The following is a 22,794-nucleotide window of genomic DNA, read 5'->3' as shown; positions in this document are numbered from 1 at the left end:
TGTTCAGCAGCAGACCTAAAATTTATAACTTTCTTCAAAAAATGAGTTTTTTCGACTTTTCATTTAAAACCTTTTCTATGCATTGAAACAAAATATTAAGTCAAAAGTTATTAGCGGACAAATTTTCAAATCAACATTTGCAGATCAGTAATGAAAAAAAAATAGATTAAAAATGAAAAATTTAACATAAAATTGATAAAAATCCATACTTTGAGAACCACGTGAGAGATTTAAATATTTCAAGAGAGCAAACAGTTTCTGTTAAACGCTAATTATCGAGTTTGCTCTTTATATTTTTCAGCTTGACAATTTCTTAAAATTTACTATACATTAAAAAAATATAGAGAGAGAAAAATAAATGTGTGAATAAAATTACAAATTTTAGGCCTTATGCTGGACACGTAAATATTTTTTGATTTGGATAAATATTTTTATGGTGCATTCGAGGATATAGGGTCAATGTTTTATCAACATAAAATTTCAAACTTAGAAAAATAATCCGTTCAGCATAGTACACAGTGCTGGTTCAGGCACCAGCCACGGGTTGACGTTGTTCAAATTACATTAAAAAAAATACAATTGTTTTGACCAGAAAGGAAAAATATAATTGGGCTACTTCAACTATCACCTGTCCCCCTCCTTTTTTTTTTGCGACTCTCTAAGAAGCAGTCCAGGGGTAGGAGAGATCAAAATAAGTACCTTAGTAGACAAACATGACCCCCCGGACAGACCATATATAATGTTGAAAATATAAAAAAAATAAATAAATAATTAAATGATTAAACGGTTTTAATTAAACTATTTTATTCTAGAAATGATAGATATTCAACATACCTATATAATTGCCACTGCTTGGAAATCGAATATTTTAAAATCATGCTTGAAAACTTATGAAACCACACCAGTCGAAAGTACTAGTACAATATTTATAAGCTTTTAAACGCACACGGACCATTTTTAATTATTTAAAGCGAGAAATGCTGGTTGCTTACTTTAACTTGTTTTTTTAAAATTAAGAAAGAAAGTAATCTATTTACATTAATTCAAACATTGTAAATCATATTTTATTGTGTGGTGTCGAGTATGCCAAGACAAAAACTGCCAGAAACATATTTTATGCTAAATAATAAAATTATTTTTTCCACTTAACTGAAGGAAATACATATTCCATTTGTTTCAATAACTGCATTTCATTAATTGAAACTTCTTGTCGCATTTTTAAAAACAAACCTATTCAGTATCAAAAAAAATAATCATAATGTGGTAAAAGGGGCATAAAATAGCTACCAAAGTAACTAAAAAAAATCTTTTTTTGTTACACTAAAAAAAAAATGTATATAAAAAAAGCTTAGTTCCAGTTAGAATGCAAAGTTTTTGAGTTGCTTTGAAATTCAAAAAAAACTGTAGTTGTTTGTTCCAGCAATCGACTCTAACTAATTTGAATATCTGATTAATTATGATTAATTGGAAGCTTCCTCTTACTTCAGGAAGGAACTTTCGTTAAATCAATAAATTCAATGAACTTTGATGCACTTGGTAATTCAATACGTTATTGACAGTAAGTCATTCTCGTACACGATATATTAATTTTTAGATAAGGGTAGTGTTATTATTACAAAATAATTTGGGAAGCGTAACTGAAAAAAAAAACTACGACATAAAGTCCAAATGACTGGAAAATTGGTATTTGGATGGTAGAAATAAAATTACATCATCACATTTTTGTAAAGCACGAAGTTTATTTTAAATAGTGGTACCCGCACGGCTTTGCCCATAATAGAAAAATTAAAAGGTCTTTTGGTTTGCCTGTATATTTACAAATAATGTATCGAATTTTCTCGCCAATTGCCTTGTACCCATGTTACGGTTCCACGTTATGATAATTTCGCATCTCGCCAATTGGATTGTGCCCATGTTACGGTTCCCCGTTATGATAATTTCGTATCTCGCCAATTGGCTTGTGCCCATGTTACGGTTCCATGTTATGATAATTTCGTATCTCGCCAAGGCCAAGTAAATAAAACTCGTCCATCTTATGATAGTTTTGTTCTTAAAATTGGAATAGAAAATGAACCATATCGAATTTTCGAAAAATCGCTTCGAAGTGCACACCCCCATTCTACAAACTGACTTTGTGCCAAATTTCATGAAAATCGGCCGAACGGTCTAGGTGCTATGCGCGTCACAAAGATCCAGACATCCAGACATCCTCTGGACATCTAGACATCCTGACATCCAGACAGAGAGACTTTCAGCTTTATTATTGGTAAAGAAAGACTATGCAATTTCTAAATCCGCAATAAGGGAGCATACAAATGTGAGTAAAAATATTTCGCCTTGTCTATCTTTCAAAACCTTCAGATGCCGTACTGCGCAAAAAACTCTTTATTATCGTTTCAAGTATTAAAAGCAATTTTAAAAAATCTAATAACTTTACAAAATGGAATGAAATAACGTAACGTAAATTACACCATATTATACACGATTATAGATAGCAAAATACATTCTCTAGATTACAAATATCATAATTATAATTACATCATTAACTCATTTCAAAATAAGTTACTTTTTTAATTTTGAAATTTGAAAGTTAAAATGCATTGACTGTTATTCCAACCTTTTACATTAATGAGGTACAGACATTAAAATTTTTATATTATAACAGGAGAAACATTTACTTTTACAAGATTGTATGAAATGATGCTACTACAGATAAGATGAAAAAAACCTCTTATGTTATTCTAATTGTGAAACGATATTAAAGGAACCGAAAGAAATAAACTAGTCATTGATGAGGGTGCATTGTTTTGATAGCAGCATGATTTTACATTAAATTTGTATTAAGCAAAAAATGCATTTTAATAAATACTGAAACGCATAATATTGAATTCTAGGATAATTAAATAAAATTCAGCGATAAAATTAATGTAAAAGTTTCCGTTTTTTATTGATTTGTTTATTTAGTTTTCTTGCTACTGGAATGTTGTTTTTCTTAGGCGAGAAATTTCACACCAAATGCGTTTTCTGAGACAAAAGCATTAGGGAAAACTTTTTATTTAAGTGTTCGAAAAAAAAGGGCTTTATTTTCTTTCCTTTTTGTTAAAATATATTGTTTTAAAAGCTGAAAAAAAATCTTATATCCAAACCGGCATACCAAAAATAATCACAGCTTGTTATTTTCACCTGAAAATACGTTTTCTTGTTTTTCACAAGTGATACAAGATTTAAAAAAATTATGTCTGTTTCTATAAATTTTAATAATCTTTAAAACTACTGAATTCAAATATTTATATGTTGGTTAGCATACAAATAACACAATATTTATAGCAAAAAAAAGGAATCTTCTCACTAAAACATCGCAAAAATGTTTGACATGTTTTTATTTTTATTGTAGCGATTTTAATGTTACAGCAATTAATTTTTACAAACTTATTCAGTCCTCCAAAACACGGAAAAAATCTGAAACAAGTTCCTTCCTTAATGTGCTTATTTCTGTGTCTTGAGCAGTTTGAACATGTGTATTGCTTATAACTGTCAGCGCTGTTAAAAAGCAACGGTTTAAATATACCTGCTTGGTAATGTTGAAGTAAATCAGTGACATATTAACCTAATTTTCCAAAGATACCTTTTGGTTAGTCAATAAATATAGTGTACGGCTAAAAGTTATAGTCCTTTACCTTTCAGCGTCAAAAGAGAATGTGAACTTGAAGATAACAGTTTTTAAATAATGTTTTTTTTTTTTTTTCAATCCAGTGTTTTTGCTGAACGAGAGAGTGAAAAACGTTAGCTTTGAATTTTACACAGCAAAGCGATAGTAAATAAATAGATAAATAAATAAAAAAATAAACTTATCATAATGTGATTTTTGTGTGTCTTTCGTACTTCACTAAAAAGTGTTTACACTTTGTCATTATGTCCCAAGCTTTATGTTTTTTCTGTGCTCCCAGGTGCGATATCCATACAAATAAAATATTTAGGCTTTTTTGTTTTTAATTAAATACCAATATACCTTAGGTGTGATCAAAGCTTTAAAAAATAGCGTGGTTAAAGGATTTTTTTAGGAGTTGCCTTGAAAGCTATTATAAATTAAATGCCAAATTCTGTAATTAGCTTATTCATTAAGTATGCGGGTCGTAAAAGATATATTTAGAGAAATTGAGAGTAATTTTGCGTAACAAATCTAACTACTAATTACACACTACTAGTAGTACATAACAACTAAAGTATATTTGTGGGATAGAGAAGCAGTAATACTATTTCAAAAAGGGCTCATTATTGAATAATAAACAAAGTGCATTATACAACTTTTTTTTTGTACGGGAAATTTCAAAAGGTTGTCTATAAATTGTTTTGCCTAACATATAAGAAATAAATATCTAATTTTTGGTATAGCTACAGTATTTTATTTTTAGTATAATCTTATATATATATATAATCTTATATATCAAAATTTAATCTAAATCGAAACAAAAGAATGTGACCTGCATCCCAAGAATTGAATATACCATGAAAATTGGTACATAGATGTAGTTTTTGCTGACGATATGTGTCTCTTAACTGGTTTTTAGTAAATTAATTGGAGAAAGAAGTATAAACGTTTTGTGTGATTTTTTGATCTTTTTATCAGATAGAACATAAATCAACCGGTGTGTTGTTAACAGATAAAATATTAAGAAAAACTGTATCCGTACTATTGGCGTAAAAATTTAAATGACATAATAAGTGAATGGTTTCAAAAAGACGAACAATTTAACCACCAAAGGCGATTAGTTCGGTATAAAATGCCGCAATTATAATTTGCAGCATTTTTACTGCAGTTTTTCTCCCTTTTTTAATTTAATTTTTTTTTCAAATTTAGAAATATTAGCTGAATTCTCAAAGGCATTAGGAAGGACACAATAAATTACTGGTAAAAATTATTATACAGATAATAGAAAGGAATGAGCAGATGTGATAAAAAGTAGCTTTTTTCGCTTTTACCAAAGCTTACGTTTTTATTTGAGTGCATTCAATACTCTCAGAAAAAAAAACTATTGCGCATAGCGTGAGTTTATCTACTGAGTCCACTCTTGGAAAAAAAAATGATAAAGAAATAAAAGTCGTAAAAACTCATCTTCCTACGCTGTTAAAAGCAGGAAATGTTCCTTAATCATTCTTGCCCTTAATTCTCAAAATATAATTTCAGAGACAGATAAAGCATTAAATATGCGAAATGAATATCTAAAGTATAAAAATTTCTTTGTTTGAAAAAGTTGGTATGCTCATTTTCATGTTCTGAACTCACAACAGTTTTAAAAAGCGAAATAATTTAAGTAAAATACATTTATTTTAATTACTTGGCGCTCCCTAAATATCATCTATCAGCCTACCAGTCTACTATAATATGGCCTATCATGCCTGAAATTTATATGAAACGTTCAAAAATATATCAAAAGGTAATCATTTTTTTTTTCATTACACATATGCAAAATATATGTAATCAGAAGACTAATAACGCAGTCGGGGAGTAAGTGTTAGAGGTGCGACATCGATGGCGAAACATCGATGTTTCAAAACATCGAAGTCAGAAATTAAAACATCGATGGTATTGATACATCGACCAAAAATCATCGATGTTTGCAAACATCGATGTTTTAAAACATCGATCTTTTTATCAATGCATAACATACATTTTTGAATATAGTACTACACTAAGTTAAGAGTACAAAAGAATACGTACCCGAAGAATATATTGAAAATACTGAACATCAAATCATGAATATAACTTAATAAGAATAATTTCGCAATACCTTGGTATTATAGTAGGACAAAAATTGACTATATATATATATATATATCAGTCAATTCCAGCCGAGCACTGCAGTTTCGTGCTTATTAGCATTCATCAGCCCGGCATAGGATTAACTGAGCTGGAGGTGGAAAACCTCTTAAGGAAGCCAAGAGTGCCAAACAAACTGGTAGCTAATATAGAATTAAAACTGACCAGACGAGTGACCGAAACAATGGTTCGGTTCAACTCGAATTGCCTTGCCTGCAATATTCTTTCTATTTCCTTCGCATAATTTTTCGTTGAATAAACTTTTCAAAAAATATATCATCTTTCTAAATGCTGTCTAAAAATAATATGTAATCTTCAATGTTTTCCCCAAAGTAATATTTGTATTCTTTTTTAAAAATATGTAAGATTAAAACATTTATTGAATAATTGATGTACTTGCGAAAGGCGTAGGAAAATCATAAAACACATTATTTGATAGTCGTAATAAATTAAAGCATTTTTAAAAAGTTCTGCTTATTTTTTTATTCCAAAAAGAACAACAATTAAAGCATTACAGCTTCAAAGAAAAAAGTCAAATAGTGATTTTATATTTAATTTAGCATCTTGATTTAAAACGATTAAAATCGGAATGTTATCACGATATATCTCATTAAAGTAGAAGACCTTTCTCCCCTGAAAGTTCTCTTGAGTAATTAAATTCTCAGAATTTTTAAGCATAATTAAATTTATCCTTGCTCCAACACATAATTAAGTTTTTTTTTTCCGAATGAAACACATCCTTTTTATTTGTTATTAAAATCAGCTATGAAGTGCAAGAGGATTATAAAAGCTTATATGCTTAAGCATCTTCCGATCTAAGGAGATTACAGGTACAGTTCATGCAAGAATTAGTTAAGCGTAACACTTTTTATTTACCTTAAAAAAAGAAAAAAAAAGGCGGCTATGAAGAGGGTAAAGTTATAAAAATATGATATACCTTAAACAGTGTAGTTTCGCAATTTATTTTATTTATTTATTATTTTTTTAGTGTGGTTGCATAAAGTTTCCGGCACGATAAAGCAAATCAAATGCAAAATAATGGATCCAAACACATAAAAAAATAAATATTAATGATAAATAAATTAATAAGTAAAATGTACATTTTGCAAATACAGTAATATTTCATAACTCTGAACCACTGTAATCCGTACGCCTTCTGATCCGAGCACCTACAAAAAAAAAAAAAAAAATTCATGCACTGTAAATAACATTAATCTAGTGTTTAACGCACTGGGTTCAAAAGTAAGCGAGTGACTTTTTTTTCAATTCGAAACTTATACCATACATAACAATATTGTTCCCCGAAAAAAAATTTTAAACGCTTCTGGAAAGAAATGGGCAGCTATTGGTCCTAATTTCAGGCCGTAATATAACTGGCAAAACCGCAGAAAACTTTAATTGCTAAAAGTCAGTAACATTTCGCAAATTACCAGAAATGTTTCTGCTTTATATTTGGAACTTTTCATAGAGTAAAAATTAATTTACATTGAAATAAACACTGAATGTTAGCTGTTAAATAAAAGCGTTGTTCACATACTTAGACATAATAAGGTATGGAAAATGTATGCAAGTACGCTCTTTCTTTTCATTTGGAATAATAGTGAAGAAGTTTTATTCAGAAAGTAAAATTAAATGAATATGAGTACGAACAGTGTTCAAAACTAGTTTTAGAACCTTTATTTTCCAAAGAAAGTTTACTCAATCTCTTTGTGCCGCATACTGAGTAATTCCTAAATCCGAAGAATACTAAACAAAATAAATGTGAAACATGAAATGTTTAATATATGAGCTGTATGCAAAAATATTAATTTTATTTTAAAAGAGTATTTCTTAATTAAAAACTATATGGGGTTGGGGAAAAACTCTTAGCCTTAAAAAAAATATTTACAACATTGATATGAGTCTTTTTAACATACTTACAATCTACTTTGTTTGGTATTAAATTTCAATTTAATTTTTCTGTGAATTAAATTTTATTTTCAATTCACTTAATTTCTTTAAGTTTGTAACATATAATAATTCTTCAAGATAATTTACATACTATTTTAACAATATGCACGATTCCACACATTTTTTTAAGTATTAACTGAAAATGCCCCAATAGAAAATGTGTTATAGTGAATTCATGTAACCATACAATACAGTATTGCTTTACAGAATTATACATAATTCGTGATGTTATAATACCTTGTACTTAACTTATGCATTGTAGTCTTTAAAATCCCAAGGCTTCTTCAGCTGATTAAGACCCCATAACTAGGAAGTCGACGCATCTGCTATTTTGGATCAAAAACATCGGCTACGGTAGTTCCGCTACCATTGAGCTGGATTAATGAGGAAGGCAAAATACAACAGTTAAAATCCCAAAAATGAGTGACTGCGTCGCAGTGAACTGTAAAAGAGTACACAAACGCTTAATTCTTTTAATACACAAAAGAACCAAAGCTCTCATTTCACGGCAATTGAAAGATTATGGATCTTATGATCACCTTTTTCAAATTATTGTTTTTGTTTTCAGTGCCGTTGTTCTTTTGATTAATTCATACTTTTTGAAGGGGTATTTTTCTATAATCAAATTAGCAGTCTTATTTGAAAAAAAAAATGGTTACGTTAAAACTGGTGTGGCGATTAGTAGTTGTAAAGCTGTAATCAAACTTTGCATTTACTTTTTGAACGCTTCGAAAATTTTCTAAATAATGATCGTTTATAGTATATACAGACGACTTTCGTTAGCTCAAAGCCTTATAACTCAAATATGCCTAATTTTCAAAATTTTCACTTATTCACAAACAAAATTAATGTTTTTAATATAAAATTGTCTCCATATCTCGAATGTACTCCTTTTAAATCGAAGTTTTTGCGAGAGTTTCGTTTCCATTTTATGCATAGAAACGCAGCTAAAATTTAAAAAAGGGGTTTTTTCCCCTTTGCTTATCAGCTTGTGGGAGTGGGATTATTTTTTTTCTACAATAGCGTTCCTTAAGATTACGTAAGAAGTTGCCGTTTATGTTTCTTTTTGCCGTGGTTGACGACCAAAATTTTTATTGCTAGCTAATCTTTGAAAAACTTGAATGCATGCCAAAAATTGAAAAAAAAAAAAAAAAAAAGTTTTTTTTTTTTTTTTGTCGGTTGACTCAAATAATTTGATTTAAAAAAAAAACTTTAAGAGCAATATGAACAGAAATCACGAGAAAAAAAAATTGGTAATACGACATACAATTTAATGAAGTTTTAAAATGCAATAAAAAATGTAAGCACTCAAAAATAACTTTTCTTTTCAAAGTAATATTTGTTCCATAACATTAATAATTCATTTCAAGTGTTATAGTCTACCCATTGCACAGCATTCCTGAAAAAGAAAATGGAAAATCTTGAGAAGGTTGGGACAGGAACTTCCAGTAACCCGATAATATTAACTACGGATTATTCGAAGTGTTTAGCCGGTCCCTTGGGTCTTCGACGAATACACATTATATATATATATATATATATATATATATATATATATATATATATATATATATATATATATATATATATATATATATATATATATATATATATATATATACAGTCGGACCTCGATATAAGGTCACCTTTCGAGATTTCACGAAACTGACCTTATAAGCCGGTTGACCTTATAACCGATTCATATATATATTCATTGATATATAAACATTTAATTCATTAAAACGTTCAAAACTATCAGTTAATTAGGTTATTGTAGTTAAATTGATTTGAATCAATTTAAATTTTAGGAATCAATAAGAAATTTTGAAATTATTTTTTAAAACTTTAATTTAGAGTAAAGCTGCATTCAAATATCCCCAAGCAAACAACTGATGTGCAACTTACTTTACTTAAAATTGTCATTAATACAGGACTAATGTGTTTTTCTTCAATTTAAATAACATGGTTTCTAATTATTTTCTGAAAATTTCTTCAGCTTCTCATGACTGGTAAAAGAGTGCAATATGTACACGCTGAGTTCCCGCATTACTGCTTCATATTTTAGTATCACTGTCGTAATGCTCACTTGCTACCAGGGTTGCCAGAATTAAAAACAGTAAATACGGGAAGGGAGGAGTGAAAAGGGGTGGGGCCATATTTTTGAGACGTCTATTCATGATAAATCTGAAAAATTCAATCGCAACAAAACGTTAGGGGGGGAGTAGGGTTTTGCAGTTTTAAAAAAGTGATTTTTCCTTTTTTGTTTCATCTTCTAGTTATAAGCATTTCAAAAATATATTTTCTAAATTTCAAGTCGTTTCGAGCAAAATTCTCAAAGTTATCAAGTATTCATTCTCAGCTCCTTTAAACTATAGCTCCGACAGCTGCCGAAGAATGCAGCTGTTTTCTGACAGCTGCGGATGACGCTCAGTGTCAGTGATGCTTTCTTGGGGTTAGTTAAATGTAATATAAATAAATAATGAAAGAAGAAAAGGCTCAGGAAATCGAAGCTGCTACAGGGACTGTATTCTATGGAGCTCGAATTGATGCCTTTTAGCTTCTATGAAACTTTAAAACACGTTTTTAACAAAATCTCTTTTTCAAAGTCGGTGTTCACTCCCATTTTAAAACCAATTGACCGACCAATTTTGTATACACATTCTGCAAAAAAAACCTTCCCCCTACGTTGAGTTTGAGGTTTTTCTTTATGCTTTTTTTACTAACAAAACAGTGGAATTTTTTGTGAAAATTAGCTCTTAACTTCAGATGGCCGACAAAAATTTTAAAGTCAAACAAAAAAAGATCTGAGAACGTAGGGGAGAGGATAAATTAATACTTTGGCTAAATTCAAACAGAAATTGATTTCAGATAAATGTCAGCAGAGATACAGTGAACACTGCAAATCATCTTTCTCCAAAGGTCTCTGGGAAAAGCCCTGTCACCGGCTTGTTTGTGGATATTTTTTGATCAAAACTTTATAGAATATTCTTAAAACCATACATAATAATGCACAAAAGGTTTCAATAAATTTAATTAAACCTTTTTCTTTAATAAAAAATTCGTAAATAAAGTGAATTTTTTGACACTGAACTCTCCCCCCTCCCCCCAACCCTCACAAAATGTCGCCAATCAAAGTATAGAAGCTGTTTTCATTGCGATTGACGACGCATGCGCAGACATATATTTCCAACATTAGTCAATGAAGCAAAGAAGAAGCATCCATTTGGTTCATCCGCTTCCTCATAGTCAGTCGCAACAAAAACTTGCAAACCAAATCAAAATGAAGATCATTTTTTTGCGTTTGCTGCCACATTATTTTCTTATTGCTCATTAATTCACATTTTTTTTGTTTCAATTTATTTTTTCCCCTTAAAATAATATCTCGTTCTGTAAAATATTGTTATCGGCTAGAATACGGGACTTTGGACGTCCCATATGGAAGTTTCCCGGGACGCGGGACAATTTTTCAAAATACGGTACTGTCCCTTGAAATCCGGGACGTCTGGCAACCCTGCTTGCTACTGCATTCTGTGCACTACATGCTACGTTAATAGATAAAACGACTTTTCACTTTTTAAGGATCGTATATCGCGGTGAATTCTTGGAAGTGTATCTGTTAGGCACTGAAATCTTTCAAAGAAATCTGACAAAAGTGACCTTAGAAGCGGGTGACCCTATATCGAGGTCTGACTATATATATATATATATATATATATATATATATATATATATATATATATATATATATATATATATATATATATATATATATATATATATATCATAGTACAATAATCACGCAGTGCATTTTTGATTATAACTAAAACTTGTGTTGTTTCAAAACGCTTTTCTTTCATTTATTTTCAATCCTTTTATGAAGAAAAAAACTAAAGAAAATAGTTTTTCCCCACAGCCGACGTTTCATGTTAGCTTTTTTCCGTACAGCTTCTCGTATATCAAAGAAAGACTAACATCAAATGTCTACGGCTTTATATTTTGTAACACTTTTTGTTGCTATTTTTTGAAGCAGAAAGTTTCTTGTTGGCAAGGCACTTTCATCCCTAGAATTACACGGCGTGATTTACGACAAAAGCTCAAAATTAAAGCGTCTTACTGTTGTAAGACATATTTTATTTGTAGAAGATTCGTTACAAACACACGCTTTAACGAGTGTGCGTGTGTGTTTAATGAATAATATGCATTAGCTTATCATGCCCAAAATTTCATAAGATTACAAAACTTAAACACTGAAATTTAAAATAAGGTTTTATTTCTTTGGATTACTTTCAGTTTGCACTACTTTTCTCATCAAAAATTTTAAGTGGGGAATGAAACCACAAAAACAAATACTAAAAATTAATATAATACTATTTATTTTATATTGTTTAGAAGGAATCACCATCAAAAAGAGATAGATTTTGACATAGTTATAAATATTTTTCTTGATAAGTTATTTTTTCCTAGTGATATTGAAGAGAGCATAGGGAACAATCAATTGCAACTTAATTTGTGTTTTTAAAGATCTGGTATGGCCATGATTTTCATAAACTCATAAACCCATTTTCGGTGTCACCTACCATAAGGATTCCATCCCGCGCAAGTGCCACATCCACTCTCCCGTAATGATGCTATTGTTTTTAATAAATGTAATGAAAATAAAATATTAGAGAAATTTTTCAGAAAAAAAGTTTTTACATTTTTCTTAAATTAGAAAATTAATTTGGGTGTCATCACCCAGAGAGATAACATCCCTGTTGGATCCCTGCTTCCGTAATGAGGTTTTAGACAAGAATATGGAAAAGAATATTCATCAGGGAAATTTATTTTTACTTCAAGACTTGCCAATAGCAGAAATTAACAATTTTTTAAAAATACATTTTCAGAAAAAAGTAATTTTTTGCTCCATTAAAATAAATGGAAATAAGCTAAACCAATGACATTGAAAATCCCTAAACTTTGAGTTCTTTCAGCGATTTAAAATATACTAGTTAAAAAAATGCAGATTCGAGTACTTATGATATATGTACTATCAATGTAAGTTAACAATAGTTATTGGCTACATAGCAACTCAACGCCCAAATTTCAACCATCAAAACCTTGATGTACTTGAAATGAAAAGCATATAGTGTTTACAGCAATATCATCCAGTTGGGGACGAAGAAATATGATATGAGACCACGTATATTACGGAGATTCTATTTCACATTATGAACGAAGAAAATAACTTTTGTATAGACCAGTGTTTTTTCTTTTTATTTTATTTTATTTTATTTTATTTTAGAAATTGCTTGAGGTGTATAGAATAGTGATAAATGGACCAAAGTTTTCTGTACGAGCCATTTACAGCCTCCTTTATCCGCAGCTAAATTCTTCCAGATTTTAGATTGAAGAACAATATTGACTAGTAGTCTTAAATATTTTCATAACTGTCAACTCATTTTTAACAATTTTGAAACGAAAAACATCATTCTATGATATATTCTACTGTTTTACTTGCTAAAGGTTACAGCAACGCACGTTTAGTATTTATTTTCAGATGTAAATGCAATAATGTTGTTTCAATAATCAGAACACAAAAGGACAGAACATTAAAAAAAAGAAAAAGAAAGAAAAAAAAAGAAAAAAAAATGCGAAAGATTTTTAATTTATAACCCACACTTGTATTTAAATAAGGTCAATATTAAGATACATGATTACACTGCGTTTTGACTATTTAATAACAAATCTGAGTGTCTGAAAGATTTGGGAGACTATTTGCTTAAATGTGCTTTATAGACGTTTATAATTTTAAGAGTAATTTAATTAGCTAATAAAATAAACTTCGAAATATGCACACATATGGGTTGACATTTAGAGAGTCAGTTCCAATAAAGTTTTGAACATGTTTTTATTAAAGGAAACAAAGTGACGATTTTGAAGTATGACTTAAAAATAGAACTACGTATCCTTTTTTTTATATATTTATTTTAATGTATGCAAACAAAAGTCATAAATAAAGTTTTTGTGCTGTTCTAAGTAATCGAGTAAATTCCAGTTGCGAAGAAGTTTAATGTTGCCTCTAAAAAGGTTTAAAATATCGTTTTAAAAGTTTTAAATGATGCTCGGTAAAAGGTTTGATTTGAAATCAACCTTAAACATAAATAGTCAAACAGTTAAAAAAGCGAGCCCTTAATAAATTCCGATTTCAAACTGAATCTAAAAGCCAATGCAATGGAAATATTATTGCCCTTTTGAATCGCTATTGATGGTTTTTTAGAAGTTTGATAGGTTTCGGGTATTTTTGGGATTTGCATAAAAGATTTTTTTAAAGAAAGAAATGCTGTTAAATATTGATGCTCAAAGATTTTCTTTGGATGTTATGACAAAAATAAAAAGCGGTCGAATCTATTTCGTTGCATTATTAACTTAAGCTATGATTCCTCATTATTCGCTTCACTTTAAAGTACGGTGAAATATTTTTTGGTGTTGCTTATAACTTCATACATCAGGCGTATGTTACTTTTAATGCTGCAAAGTCAAAAAGTCCTTAAAACCTAGGCAATTTAAAACCAATTATTCGTACTACAGTGAAACTTTATAAGTTAATAACTTACGGTGCACTACTGTAGTGGTCAACTTATACAAATGATCAACTTATAGAGGTTTACTTTTATAATATATGACTAATTTTGCACCTGAAAAAAAGCGTTCGACAAACTTTACAGGTTTTAGAGTATCCTTTCCTTTTCTTTAGGACAGTCACGGGTCAAAAATTGTATTTATTTACAAATACAGTATTATGGCAATTAATTAGGAAATGCATTTCTTTTTCAAAAGAATCAGTTTTATTCAAGTTTTTCATGAATACATTCAAAACTAATAATTAATATGACCTCCTCGAGACTTAATAACATCACAGATACGTTTTGGCATACAATGTACTAGACTGGAACAAATAGTCTTAATTTCAACGTCATTATACCATATGTCAATAACAGACGAAATTAGCTTTTCCATCGTAGTACTGTAAACTTATGAAGACGTTTTTTTTACGATAGCCCACAAATTTTCAATTGGATTTAAGTCCGGTGAGTTTCCGGTTTTCGAGCAGAAATTAAAAATTTGCTTCGATGTGTGGCATCGCGCCGTCTTGTTGAAAAACTTAATCGCCGTTCGGTCAAAGTTTAGACATGGTTAGAAGCATATTTTGGGACAATATCGATTCTTAGCTAGCACTGTTCATCATTACTTCTACGGGAACAAGGGACGCAGAAACAGCCTCAAAACATCTTTTTTCGCTGGATAGTTGAGTGCTTGATTAATGTGGTGGCGAAGGTTCTCCTTTGCTCCTTCTCACGAACTTGGATCTAAATTTGAACCACAGAAAATAAAACCTTTTCCAAGTCCTCCTTAGTGTTTTATATTTCCGTGCTCATTTTAACCTTTTTCTTCCTTCATGCGAGGAGCGAGAAGCTGCTTCTTGTACGGTCGACGAGCTTTTCGCCCACGTTCTAAAAGTCTGTATCTCACTGTTGAAGGTGCAATGTTAATACCAGCTGTCACCATGGACTTGGACAGATCAAAACTAGTTAATCGAGAATTTGTAACACTCGTTCGATGTCAACTTTTGTCATCACGAGTCGAAGTTGACTTTTTCGGTCGTATTTTCCAATACGGTTGGTTCCAGCATTTCCTGTTATCTTAAACCGCTGTCATATCCTCCCGACACCTGATTTACTAACTTCACATATTTTGCCTATTTCTTCTAACGTTTTAGAAGTGTGTTCTCTCAGTGCAATCACTTAAGCACGTGTTTCAGGGCTGATATCCATGACTCTAATTACTTACACAACAAGCGAGCAACTAATAATGCCAACTTCTAACCACTTGGCGAAAGAATGTATATGGCTGCTACTATCCTCATGCGTACAAACAACTACTAGTTCGAAAATAACTGCTATTTGAACTCTGAGCTGAATTTGAGTACTTATGAGTACGTGTGATAAAACGAAAAAAATAATAATAACATTTCCCAATTGATTACCACAATACTGTATTTCACACGTAAACTCATCACTTACTACTCCAGAGCCATTCCACTGATAACCGGATATTGTGTCCCACACGAAGCAGCTCATATATTTCATTAAAAGTTTTTTTTAAAGTAACGAAAATAATAATGTTGCTTAAGAAATATTAAAGATGTTAGGTATTCCTAAGTAAACAGTTTTGTCCAGTACCTTTTAAAAATATTACTTTTGAATAAAATATAAAAGCTGTTACGTGCGGGACAAAATGGTGGATCTTTCGTGAATAGTTTCCCTTAAAAATGTATTGGTGCCGCAGTTTTTTTTTTTTTTTTTTTGTCACAGTTGTCAGTAAAAAGCGATAAAAAAAACTGAAAATGATTTTGAAGGACGTTACTGCTACGATAGTAGCATAAGTAGAGCAAACTTTGCTGCAAAATTTTATTACTTGAATGGAAAAGTAAGTATGTCAAACTGATTAAAAAGTACGCATTCCTCCGTGAAGGTTCAAAACCGACATGTTAACACTTATAAATTCAAAGGTTCGAAATTAAAATTGTGTTTAAAATACCTTATTCCATTTCATAGAAATGATGACAGATGTGTTAGATCTGTGATGACAGAACAAATAAAAATATTTCAACACCATTTTCATAAAGTTAATTAAAAACAAATAATTCCAATGAAATAGTATTTGTTTCGGAAACGTTTTTAGTTCTCTTTTAGAAAGTTTCCTTGCTTAAAAGAGACACAAGTTTGTTTAGCTAATTAAAATGGAAAACAAAATTGAATTCAGTAGTAAAAGGAATACTTTAGGTTATGAGACAAAACATTTTTTTTTCTATACGCCGTTGACTCCCCTTTGCTTCATATTAATTATGAAAAAAAATCGCTGTAAAAACGAAGGTATTTTTGGGTTAATTATGAGAGTTTCTTTAATGTATGAATTCCGAAACGAAAACATTATTAATTGCATTTTCTTAAACAACATGTTTTTTTTTCTTACTTTCAACAGACTTTTAATTAAAAATACATCTTTTTCACAACATCAAACCTTTGAAAATAAAGAACACCAAGTTTTCCAATAGTTTTTTTTTTCTTTTTCTGCGCGACAACTTTAGATATTTTCATTTCCATATCAGTTTTTTAAACAAATGATTGCAATCTCTATTGTACATATAAGAAAAATTTGATTTTAATTTCCTGATGCTAAGTGATTTCCAATTTTTTACAAGAATAAAAATGCTCCAATATTTCCAGTTTATTCTTACCACGTTTGCTAACTTTCAAGGAAATAAATGACATCATTATAACTACAATTAAAAGGCAGTTCAAGTAATGCCTACCGCATAAATTATGAGAGTGATAAAACGTCTATGATATCTTAAGAAATTAAAATGAGCGTTTGTACTTGTACGAAAAATTCCAACTGGACGAAAATTTATTTTGCAGAAATTGTTATTATTTTTATTTTATTTAGCTGAAAGTAAATAATTTTTAATATCCATCCATTTTCTTAAAAATCAATGTTTTTTATCGCTTATCATATACTATTTCAAGTACTATTCCCAGATCAATAATTTATTAACACGTTTTTTGTAGTTATGACAAAAACCTTTAGGTTTTTGAAGAAGAAATAAAAGAAATATTTTTTGAGTACGGCTAAGAAATAAGACTTTTTTTTTTAAACTTTAATAACTTAATAGGTGGTAAATGCATTTCTAAGTGGCATATTAATTTAAAATATTACATTATGCACTAATATATCAGCATTATATTCTGTTTTTAATTATTTTTGTGCAATCACGATTGTTAATGGCTTTCACTTGACCGTCCTTGACGTTCTGGTTCCATTTTTAACCCCATCCGTCCTCTGTAGGTGCGGCTCCTCCGGTCCTGAGCACTGTCCCCCGGAATCCGCATCTCCTGGTCGGTGGCGTCCATGTCCTACAAACACGCATGCTCATACACATACACACATGCGCGCGTCTTTACACACATACCCTACACGCACGCCAACGTGTTTACACACAGGTTTACGCACACACACAAGCCTACACATACACAGCTATACACATGTAACCGCTCAAGAGCAAGGGCAGGTTTGGGGGGGGGGAGACAGGAGCCGTTTCTAGAAACAACAAATCCAATGAGTAGGGTCCTGTCGCAGCTAGTGATTGCGGAAAACATAATTTGAATTCAAAATTTCGGGAATTCAAGTTAATTTTTTTTATTAAAATTTGCATCGTTTTTGTGGTGGAGGAAGGGGTTCGCAATTACTTTATTTATAAGAAAACGAAGCATGTCTTGAAGTTGCAATTTCTCATAGTTTTAGTAAGATTTTCTAAATATTTCTTTATTGTGTTGCAAGAGTTAAGTTAACTACGACTGATATTTTGCTTATAAGTCTTATTTCAATTAAATATTTTAGCATGCTCCATTTGAAACGCAATGTTAATTTCAATTCGTTTTTCTTCTACTTTTTTGTAAATGCGTTTTTATTTGGCATCTAAAGCTTATAATAATTCAAAACTCACATTATTTATTATTTTGTTTACCTTCCTAGGCTCTTTCTCTCCAAGTCTCTATTTATTGTTTTCCCTTTCGTGTGTTGAATTCACCTGTTTTCAAATTTATGATATTTATAGCCACCGTTGTGTTTTATTTATGTGTTTACGAGCAGAAACTCAGAGTTTAAAAATTCATAGCTTTGGCTTTTTTTCCCTTTTAAGTTTTTGCCTTTTAGTTTCTTAATATACCTTTTCCTTAGACCATAGATTTTACTTTGTATTTGCTACTGTAACCAATTTAAGTCATCATATTCAGCAGGAATATAAAGTAATAAATCGGTTCCGAACGTGCAGTAAGACGAGATGTTCTTTGAAAGATTCACAAAGCGTCTTTACTTGAAAAAAATCTTAAAATATGAAGAATCTAGTGTAGTTAAAAAATGCCTACTTTTGTCATCTTGCTCTGTACATGAAATAAGCAGATTAGATCAATTATTGAGAAAAATGTCATAATCCTATAGCAAATAATTTTAAGAATTCTTGGTAACCTTTTTCTATGAAAAAGTAACTCTATGTGTTGTAAACGAAATCTTAATTCACAATGTGGTGTCCTGCAAATAATCTTAAAGCTTAAGGATGTTTTTGACTTTAATGTTAGTACTGAAAATCTTTTTTTGTCTTTCAATCCAAGAGTGGATACAAAATTTCATATTGTTACCTGCCATATTCAAATTAATACTAGAGTAAGTCCTGCGATCTTGCCCCGTCTGATAAATTGCCCCAGTAACTGTATTTCACGACTGTAACAACAGAGTGCGCCTGTGTCAACTTTTTCAAGGGGATTTGAGTATAAAGAAGCTACACGCATATACTAAAGCCATTTTCAGCAATTTTTCAAAGGTAAATTACAGCTTCAGAGCAAAGTGAAAGTAAGAGTGACATTTTTAACATTTGATCTAAGATTTCACTTTAAGGAACTTTTGTTTAATTAAGTAGCGTTCAAATATTATGTTCAATTATCGGTTTATACAGTAAAAGAGTATCATAAAGAAGACTGTTACTATTAACAAAGATTGCAGCCATATTGGCTTGCTGTTTTAACAAGAGGTGGTGGGGCAATTAACCTTGCCAAAAAGGTAATATGCCCCACCTGAATGAAGTTTATTTGCCCCAACTGATGACTTGGCAGGGTAATATGCACCACATTTAATATGTTATACTTTGGCTGAAGCATTATTTATTACGACAAAAAACTAATATAGCTATGTATTATTTAGGTACGTGACTGCATTGGGGGGGGGGGGTTCGTATGTACTAAGAAAAGAAAAAATTGTTCCTAGCATACTTGTTTTTAGTTGAACTGGGACAATGTTAGAAGTTTAGAAAATGTTATAAAAACTGAAGAATAGAAAAAAGCCTTTGCAAAAATTTGATTAATATAGCGCTAATTCCACGTTCTTTATAAAAATGTACTGATTGACTATTACAGAAAAACACCATACTCTGAGAAATGCATCGCTCCCATTCATGGACTCTTTAATATTTAGACAACTTGCGTCATTTACGATTCATTCTTAGCTGAGTCAGAAACCAATCACGATTTTTTTTTCAATTCGACGGAACATTTACACAATTTGACAACAACATCAATCTGAGCATTATTATCAAAGTCATTTCGTCAAATAGGGTAAAATTTTAGTGACATTTGAAGAATATTTTCTGATTGTAATTGCATAACATTAAAATATATTTATATTTTTTCTGAGCAACGAAAATTATCTTATTTAATTTTCAAAAACGTAGCTTCAAATTGCTGTACTTTCCAACCATTGAGTCGTGACCACAGGTGGGGTCGTAATTTTAATCTTACCTTTCAGATGTACAATACCGTAACGCCTCAAAGTTACGCGTTGATAGTACCAAATGAGGAGATTGTAATTCGAATTCGCGTAAGTCGAGGGGTGTTTTAATTTCCACTATTATTGTCTATGAAAAGATGAAATGGAAACAAAACGATTAAATAAAGGATAGAGGATTGAGGCAAATATTTGGCGCTATTGCGAGTTAAATATACGTGCATTTAAGGAAATCATGAATTATTTCTTAGCTACGATATAAAAAAATAAGAAACCACGTTACTCCGAAACCGTCTATTTTGGCGAAGCTTAAGTAGGGAAATTACTTATTACACAGATCAAAACCTTTTACGTAAGGGGGGGGAAAACATTATTTTCCTTTGCAGCAATGGTAATTGCGGTTAATCTTTTTGATAAAAATGTACAATTTAAATTTAGGTGAATGTAGGTACTGTAAATATAGGTTAAAAAAATATTTTAACCTATATTTGCAGTTTAGAATTAAATTGATTTTGATTTTTCATTTAGTTGCCCACATTATAATTTGTATTAATTTTAACGAATTTAGTCAATTAATACACTTTCTTACTATTGTTTGCAATAACAAATTTTATTCGTAGTTTTTGGCCACGATAAATTTTACACAGCATCTGGACCTACATTAAGAGGGGCGGGAGGTATTATCTTTTAATTTTCGTTCACAATTTTTTTTAAAAAAAGTTTCTGCTCAGGTGGGTCAAGATCGCCGGACTTACTCTAAAAGTAACAATTGCATTCAGTTGAGACACACTGAAATCCAATTGCAAGAAAAGGGCTGGAAAAAAGTTATTTCAAATGAAAAATCATTGTTTTTCTGGAGCTAAAGTTTTGACTTTGGACCCCTTTGTTTCAGCCACACTAGGATTTATGCAGTCAAATCCGTTTCTAGTGCGAATTGTACTAAATCCAGGTTTTCGTCCAGATCAGTGACCATCAAGTTCGTGCCATTTGGTAGTTAGGCTTAAGATCTTTTGCTTATTAGACTATTTATTAGCCTTAACCCTGAGGATAACTGGCTTCGGGTATAATCAATCGGGTATAACCAATCACTCTTAGATGGAAGGTTGCATTAACACTGGCGCGGCTGTCTGCAGCACCCATTTTGCTTTATTTTCTCTATTGATACGATTCAGATCGGCTTTCTATCATGAGATATAAGTTGTTTAAATTGCACTGGCTCAAAATCTGTGCCACTTGAACCACTTTTGAAGAGCATTTACTCTATCCGCCGCATTTAAAGTCGTATAGCTGGTAGTTAACCTCCTAGACGCTAGGCGGACTCTTGACAAGGCAAGAATCTCACCTCCCTCTAACAGAATCCCATCTGCCGTAGACATTAAGAATTGCCAATGTCTCCTACAGTCACAATGGGACAAACACAAAAATATTTACCTTTAGTGGCTCCCAGCGCACTGTGGATCGGAGGGAAATGAAAAAAAAAAGACTTTTGGCATAAAAAAAGTTGCAGAGAATTTTCAAAACTGCTATTTACGATATACCGTTTCATAATGCAATTTAAGTTATTGAAACAATTTTTAAGAATGACTTAAAAAGAGAACAAACGATTAGGAATTCCCAGAAAACCTGTTGGAAAGAATCCAAAATATTTCTGAAAGGCCTATAATGAAAGCTGTAGCAAATTACCGTATTTTCACTACTCATGGCTGTCTTGTGCTTCTTTACTAATATGTAATAAAGCTGAAAGTCTGTCTGGATATCTGGATCTCTATCTGTCTGGATATCTGGATCTCTATCTGCCTGGATGTCTGGATCTCTATCTGCCTGGATGTCTGGATCTCTGTGACGCGCATAGCACCTAGGCCGTTCGGCCGATTTGCATGAAATTTGGCACAAAGTTAGTTTGTAGCAAGGGGGTGTGCTCACCGAAGCGATTTTTCAAAAAGTCGACTTTGTTCTTTTTCTATTCCAATTTTAAGAAAATTTAATCGAGCAAATGATCACAACGTGGACGACTAAATTACGAAATTATCATAACGTGGAACCGTAACATGGGCAAGCAAATGAATATAGCAAATTGGTGAGAAAATCATCATCCAATATTTGTAAATATAGAGGCGAACCAAATGAACTTTTAATTTTCTACTACGGACAAAGCTGTGCGGGTGTAATTTTTAAAATTAATTTAGTTTAGTTATAAGTTGGATGTACATTTAAAAGCAATTATAAAGTTATTGTCTTTTTCTAATAAAAATCAACTAATAATTCTCTCTAAACGGTTTTATTTCTATTTTCATTCCATTTATAATTTATATTTTAAGTGTAGCAAAACACTATACATTATATCAGAATTTCATATTTTTGGCGAGATATTTTTGTCTTATTGTAAGAATCATTTTTTCCCACGAAAAGTAAGGGTATTTTTAAATTTTTTGAAAGTAATTCGCTAAATTTTCCTTTGTTCAATCTAAACCAGATAGTTTTAACCTATATGTAAGCATACCACTTCACTGGACATTATTTTTATTTAGGTCGAGAAAATTTATCATGGTTTGACGCAAAGCCCCTGCTGCCTTGTGCTTCGAGAAATTTTAATTTTAAATTAATTTTGAACAGTTTAGTTGAGAAGGGTTTTCGAAGTTTTGATATTGATTGAA

The sequence above is a fragment of the Uloborus diversus genome, chromosome 6 (genome assembly GCF_026930045.1).
Source record: "Uloborus diversus isolate 005 chromosome 6, Udiv.v.3.1, whole genome shotgun sequence".
Classification (NCBI taxonomy): Eukaryota; Metazoa; Arthropoda; class Arachnida; order Araneae; family Uloboridae; genus Uloborus; species Uloborus diversus.
The sequence above is the reverse complement of the archived record's forward strand: the minus strand, read 5'-3'. Positions refer to the sequence as shown.